The 8,002-nt window shown below is 47.2% G+C and overlaps 1 pseudogene; it reads left to right on the forward strand.

Annotated features, from left to right (window-relative positions):
- LOC146187541 (uncharacterized) overlaps positions 1-8,002 on the forward strand; it is a 202,327-nt pseudogene that overhangs the window by 70,189 nt on the left and 124,136 nt on the right.

Here is an 8,002-nt window from a genome sequence, read left to right on the forward strand (position 1 = left end):
GTCTTCGCTCAAAAATTTGACAGGCCGACTTGGCCGTTGGATTCTACGCCTGCAAGAATACAATTTCGACGTCACTTATAAATCGGGTCGCCAACACCAAGACGCCGACGCTCTTTCTCGCTGTCCACTTTCGGAATCGGCTTGCTGTTTTTCTTCCCAATGCATTTCCACCTATGACCACAGCCGACCATCTCTTTCTCCGACGTATATCACAACAGTTTCATTTGATGACTCTGAAAACAAACAAGCACTCCGCTCACAGCAATTAGCCGAAGCCTACTGCCGACCCATCATCGACCGCCTTATTGGCGCTTCGGACCCACCCAATGCTCGGCTTCGCCGACAACTTCGCAATTTTAAGCTCGAAGATGGCATCCTACTCCGCTTCGTGTATTGCCCTGATGGAACTCGCTGGATCCCAGTCGTGCCGCGTGTGCTTCGTCCACGTATACTGGCGGCTCTCCACGATGACGCTACTGCAGGTCACCTTGGTGTTGACAAAACCTACGACCGAGTGAAAAAACGATTCTTTTGGCCTGGCCTATCTTCCTGCGTTGCCAAATACGTCGCATCCTGCCCTCTGTGCCAACGTCGCAAACGGCCGACGTCTTCGCCCGCTGGCCTTCTACAACCTGTTCCCTGTCCCGCCACGCCATTCGACGTAGTCGGCATTGACTTATATGGTCCCCTATCTCTCTCCGATGGGGGTAACCATTGGATTATAACGGCTGTCGACCACCTTACACGCTACGCTGAGACAGCACCTGTACCGACCGGTTCCGCTCAAGAAGTAGCAAATTTCTTTTTGCGATCAATTGTATTGCGTCATGGCGCTCCTCGGGTGCTCCTAAGTGACCGCGGGACGGCCTTCTTATCGGCAGTCGTTGCCGAAGTTCTTCACGCGTCATCCACCCTTCATAAGACAACCTCAAGCTACCATCCCCAGACTAACGGGCTGACTGAGCGATTTCACCGCACCTTATCGGATATGATCTCCATGTACATCACACCGGATCATCGAAATTGGGACACTATTCTACCATTCGTCACTTTCGCCTATAACACAGCAGTACAGCGGACTACCGGTTATTCTCCATTTTTCCTCGTTTATGGCCGTCCTCCCACTACAATTCTCGAAGCTTCCTTCTTCTCTGCGCCCGACTACTCCACATCAGTACCTACCCAGTTCTTATCTCGTGTGGCCAGATGCCGTCATCTTGCCCGCCTCAACACAGCAGCGTGCCAGGAAGACCGCAAGAGTCGCTACGATTCTACGCATCGCGTGGTTTCTTATCGTCCCGGTGACGAAGTACTGCTGTATACACCACTGCGCACCCCTGGCCTTAGTGACAAATTCCACCACCGCTACCTTGGTCCCTACGAGATTATCAGCCAAACTTCTCCAGTCAACTACAAAGTCACGCCTGTTGATCCCCCAGCCGATCGACGCCACCGTGGAACTGAAATTGTTCATGTTTCTCGCTTGAAACCGTTTGTGCGTCGCGGTACATCGCTTAATTAGGAGCGACCAGGCTGGCCGCTTCCGACCCCCCGGGCAGATTGTGTGAGCCTTCTGTGGACCTTCTTTCATTTGTACATGCCATGATCTTCTTCTTTCATTTGTACATACCATCATCATCGTCCCGCGGCGCCGGCTCCGGCGCGCGCCTGGGTTCGTGATCGGATTAAAGCGCTAGACAAGGCTTGGCTGTCCTTGCCGTCACGACCTCGCCGTCTCGACCTAGCCTTCTTTTAATATATATATATATATATATATATATATATATATATATATATATATATATATATATATATATATATATATATATAGCGGTGGCCTTATGGTAGAGCATGCACCTCGCATTCGAGAGGTACGGGGTTCGATCCCCAGTGCCGCCGGGTACCCAACGGTTTGCAATGGGTACAAAATTTCCCCCGGAGCCGAGCACCAGGCCGGGCGAAAGCTTGTACCCATTGAAAAACCGGTGGGTAACAGGCGGCACCAGAAATCGAACCCAGTACCTTCCGAATGCGAGGCGGATGCTCTACCACAGGGCCACCACTTTTTTTCTTTTTATTGCCTGACTTCAGCACAATACACAAAACCACTTACAGGGCACAATGAGCATTCATTAATACAACAATCAGCCAGGTGGGTTGTGGCGTCGTCGTGCTAAAATTCTCTTAGGGTCACTAATGGCTCCAATCTTCCGAGCCACTCGGGAGCTTCAGGAGCAAGTTTCTGAATTTCAATATATCTATTCATGCCTTCCCTAAAACAGATCCGTGCTGGCCGTGCGTCAGGATCGCAATGGTATCCTGCCATTCTCGAGCGCCAAATACAGTGGAGGGCCATTAGCATAATAAGGTCAAATGACACCCCGTACGCATGCTTGGGTATATATGTTCACTAACCGGTTTAAACATGTAAACATCCTTGTAGGGCCGCGCCCAAGGATAATCACTTGCAGGTGCACGTCTCTGCACGACGCCGTCACCCGACTGTCTGCTTCTGGTGTTGTAAAAGCTTTTCCCCTTCTACAAGCGTGCCGCGGGTGGGGAGAGCCGACCGGACCGTCGGCGCCGGATTTGCGGGACCCTTTTAGCCGGAAGGTCATTCATGGGAACATGCGTAGCGGAAAGTGCTGCTGGGTGCTCGCATGTATGGCAGCCTTCGTACTGGCCGGTGGCGAGCACCCAAATGACCCTTCGGCCTTTTTTTTTTTTTTACACTGCGACTTTGAGCAGTGCAAGGGAATTTTATCCTGTCTGCAGACGCGACAAAAGAGCGCCCGAAGAAGCATTCAGGAGTTAACTCGGGTATTGTGCTCAGAGTGGGCAAGCCGGAAGCTCCCCTTTAATCCGGTGAATCTTTCCCTTTCCATGTCGTTGCTCGTAGTGGTAAACACGGGTGGCGCGGGGCAATGCACTGTGGAAAGGATTCAGCCAGCAGCGGCGGCGTGGATGAGGCGGCGGTGTGCGGGAGACAAGTGGGAAGAAAGTCTCCCGAGAAGAGAGGGTTCGACACCCTCACTGGGGAAAGAGTTTGGCTGTGCTTTGTTTGTTGTAATTTGTATTGCTAATGGGGCCCAGGGTTAGAGGCTAAGGCCAACTCCTGTGGCCGTGCCCATCTAGCATATTTCCTTATTGGACAGTTGATGTGTGGGGCTGGCCTCTGAAAACGACCGCCCCTATTTCTTTGTTTTGTGAAGGTGTAAAATGAGACGTGATCCAAGAGAGTTCAGCCCAGTCTGAGCTGGAGCTCCATGCGTAGGCATGTAACGCGGCCGTTCTGCTTAGGCTGTAACTAGTTAGGTCGAAGAGTAAAGTAGCGCAGAGTGTTGTTTTTGTAAATTCATTTCAAATTCCAGTTTTACTCTGTATATATATGTCATGCTGTAAATACATGCCCTACCATCATCACCTACAAGTACGCCTCCTGATCTTCTCTACGCCGAACTGCATAACAAGAAGGGTTTAAAGAACCTTCCGAAAGGGAACGAACGACATAAATTCTACTGGCGCAGCCGACAGGATTCGGCACGTCTCATCTACAAGGACAAGCATCGCACCGGCAACCACAGGCCATTCGACACGGAGCAGCGAGGAACCGTCAAGGGACGATTCTACCTCGGCTGCCACCGACGCCGTCGGAGCGGACGCATCATCCGGGCTCTGGGCAGCAGACAACAAAAGATCTGCGCCGGGTGAGTAGGATTTCTTGCGTTTGTTGAAGTTGGCATGGTGGTTGATTTGTGGCTCTTATGGTTGAGATGATAAGAATGCTAGCGGCTAAAGAAAGCGAATCTAATCCTGAGAGTGAATCGAGGTCAAATCCTCAACAGGAGCAGCAATCGCTAGGGGGCGGAGTAGAAATGGTTACTGATCAGAGTGAGGTAGTGACTATGGAGGGCAGTGGCGTAGCCAGAAATTTTGTTCGGGGGGGGGGGGGGGGGGGGCTCACGTTGCTGCGTGTCCTCCTCCATACAGAATTTGTCAATGGATCAAATATGATTAATTCCAATAGCCATTGTGTATTAGGTGCTGCAAACGAATTCTTGAATGCCACGCAGTACGCACTGCCAAGACAAATGTAAAATATTAACTTTATTATAAAAGAACATATATGTATGGGACAAACATTGTGGCAGAAATAAATAACATCAATGCTTCCCTGATTCTGTCTCTTGAATAAGTACAGAAAATATTAAACGAAATCTAGAACTATATCAGTTCGAAACCAGCAAAGCAGTGCATACCGCTGATATGAAAACGTAAAGGCCAAGAAATGAACACTTTGACGGGAAATGCTTTATTGAATCTGTCATCCAAGACGCTTGTTTACATTTTTGTACACGTCCAACGGCCACTGACGCTGTCCTTTTTTCCATTTATTGCACAGGAACACCTGTCACCGGTCGTATACTGTGGGTAATTTAAGTGAAATTATAGTCGCAACAGAGAGCGCACAGAAAAAGCAGGAGAGTTCTGAAACATATGTACATACAAATGCGAAGATACAATGGAATATTATAAATTAGATGATACAACTTGATAAGGGCAAAAAATTACCACTGGAAACAAACTTCACTATATGTATGCACAAAACCTCGCAACATGACATTTAAATATACGTACAAGTCTCCAATATATCTATGCAACTAAGCAAAGTCACTGCATATGATGCGTCAAACAAGGCACATAAACGTGTTGCGCAATCACAGATAGTAAAGTTTAAGCACAGAAAGACAGACGATCTAGGCAAGAACAAAGCCATGATCGCCACGCTTCGGTCGCGACAGCACCATATGGGTAGAATAATAAAGAATGGAAAAATCAATACATTAAATGCAGATTTTAACTGCCTGCACAGCGACAACAGTTATTCTGTACCCAAAATTAAAGAAGTGTATTGCTTTGGTTAAAAAAAAAAGTTGCAAAAAGCAGGACAGGTGTGTTTAGAAAACGTTTTATTACACATTAGACATTCAGATTAGACAATCACATGGGCGCCGACAAATGACCGAAACAGGAAATGCATATATTAAGAACAAAGCAAAGTGCACATAAAATACAGCCTAACGAATAAATACATCACAATTCAGTATTTACATGGAGAATAAAATTTGGCTGTTTGTGATGATGATATATACAATTTTAAATGGCACTGTACATGAAGGTATAGACAGTAGAATAATTTGCCAAATAAAATAGATATAAACATATACAGGAATCGCATGCACAGTATATATGGCACATTGTTGCGGTGTATACAGCTGTGAGTTGGCATATATATTTGCATTATATTACAGGTACCAAGCAGGACGGACAGGTAGCTAAAAAAGAAAGAAAGGGACAAACGAAACCCTGACACGATGCGACAATTCGAACTACCCATTATCCGAGTGTGCTTGTTGAAAAACGCCGCGTGGGCTGGGTTTTCAATGTGCAGGTCGGTCAAAATTGGTTATTGATGTCCTCGCAATTTTCGCATTCATGTCATAATTTTTATCTGGATGCTGACTGTTACAATAAAAGACAAAAATGTCTGCGGTTTTAAAAGCTAATGAACAATCATGTTTTTACAATTACGCGTTTATGAACCCGAAGGAACCGTGCTTTTACTTGCATTATTTTTCCTGCTTTGCTATCTAAAGGACAAACTTTACTCGGCGGGGCGGTCAATCACTTCGGACACGTTGATGTCGACGTTTCTGTGGGCGTATAGAAGCGCCAGCCCAACCATGCGTTCTTCAGACATTGTAGAACGCAAGTAGTTTTTTAGCAATATCATGCTTGAAAATGATCTCTCTGCACTGGCAGTGGTCACTGGAAGGGTGACTAGAATTTGCAGCAGCTTGTACACATTTGGGTAGAAGCTGCCGTCGCAGTGAGAGAGGGCATCTATTCCTGTGCTGGGACGCTGGCTTTGTCCACCATAGCCGCAGTTCCCCCAAAGCAGCCTTCACATCCACGTCCTGCGCAAAAGCGGCCAGGAGATTTTCTGCTCCTTTCTGTCGGTCATCTCGCATTGATGGTACTGCCGATGGTACAATTACAGAAAAGCCCTTTAAAATTGTCTTGTGCTTTTCGAACCGTTGCTGTAGCTGTACTAATACGTGGTCCATGAATGGAATGTATACATTTCTCCGGAAATATTCCTCAGCATTTTCTGATGTAACGCTCCCACGATCCTGCTGTCGGACACCGGCTCGTCGGGTGGTGATTTCAACATTCATTTTTTTTGCCAGTTCCTGCACTTGCGCAAAGATTTTTGAAAAAGAAACATTTGAATTTTTGCGGTCATTTTCGATCGACTGCTGCACCACATCTATGTCGTCAATGGCGGCGCTCATGTCGGTGTTCCTGGTCTGCAGCTTCTTTGACAGGGTCATCGTAGCGCATGCTCTGCCACATGCAGGCTCACAAGGAATGCCGGTGACAAACGTGCCAACGCCAAACTATTTGCCTGAACTGGACTTTGGCCGTTGCCGTTTAATTTTATCTCCTCTAGTGCCGCCATCACCGGTTCAAACAAATGAAAGAACTGCATCATGCTTTTCCACCCAGCGCGTTTCACATAATCCCAAAGGTCGCTGCCTTCTGGACTCAGGACAAATCAAACTTATCATTTCTCGTAAAACGTGCGAGCGGTTAGGAGATTTGCGGAAAAAGTTTGACGCTGCCTTTAGCGTTCCAAAACAGTTTCGGATATCTGTGATGCAGCACGCCGCACAGAGAACTAGGCAATGGGTGTATAATGCGGCTGGATATTTCTCACGAACGACAGCTTGCACACCATTCGCTTTAGCAGCCATCGAGCTGGCACCGTCATAACCTTGGCCACGAAGATTATGCATATGAATTCCAAGGTCTAGCAGAAATTTTATAATGGTGTCTGCGACGGCCCTACCACTTTGGTCCTGAATTGGCACAAAACCTAAAAGCGCTTCTTCGATATCGTTGGCTTTCTTGTTTAGGTACCTTGCACAAACAGTGAGCTGTTCGATTCCAGCAATATCTGCCGTTTCGTCAGCAAGTACGGAGAAGCTGCCTGCAGCGTTTATTTTTACAACTAGGCTTTCTTTGATAATTTCCCCACAAATTTCTATAATTTGGCTTTGCACATCTGGACTTAAATACGATGCATTACTGGGACAACTTTCCAAATGGTTCTTCAGATTTGTATCTCCACAATCAGCTCGCATGCAAAGAAGCGCTCTGAAAATGCCAGTATTTTCAGAGCAGCCTGTGCTTAAATCAATAGGACCACTGTCCCTATGACCACGAAGGGCCAGACCTTGTCGCCCGTAAAAAAGAACTGTCTCAATAATAGGCCCTAACCTTCGTCTGTTGTCTCTTATTTGAGTTTGCCTGCCCTGGTCGAGCTGGTCGATCACATTCGGCGCGCTTCCCGAGAATGTTTGGAGAAAATTACCAGCCGCCAGCTGACAGTGACGGTGATATTTAGTGTTTTCGTGCGTGTCAAAGATTTCGAGGGCGTGTTTCCATTTCTGGAACGGCTTGGATACGAGAGTTCCAGTGCGCGCATGCTGGCCCTTACCAACCTCATGTCTGCAGAAAAGGACACACACTCGGCAAAACGCACCTTCTTGAAGCGCTGAGTATCTGAGCCATCGGTACCTGTCTAGCCAAGCGGACTGAAACCTCCGTTTTTGCTTCAGATCTTTCGTACATTTGAACACGTAACCTTTCGGAGGAATCCAAGGAGAAGTTAACAGATGATATCTGGTCTGATCCTCTATTCTGGAGCCACTCTCGTACATCCCAATGTCAAACTTGCTTGTTTCCACCTTCTGGGGATCTGAGAGGAGTAAAGATTTAAGACACCACTATTTCGTACGGTATATGAACGCGCTGTTTTCAAAGTTCGAACTGTATCCTGATTCAACGAATAAAATTAGGCGAGGATTCTCACCAGAGGAGCATGTTGGAACAGGCGATGCAAGCGCCCCCTATTGGAAAACGCAGTGCCACTGGG

Source organism: Amblyomma maculatum, chromosome 6 (assembly GCF_055883805.1).
Source record: "Amblyomma maculatum isolate TAMU_Amacu chromosome 6, ASM5588380v1, whole genome shotgun sequence".
NCBI classification, from domain to species: Eukaryota; Metazoa; Arthropoda; class Arachnida; order Ixodida; family Ixodidae; genus Amblyomma; species Amblyomma maculatum.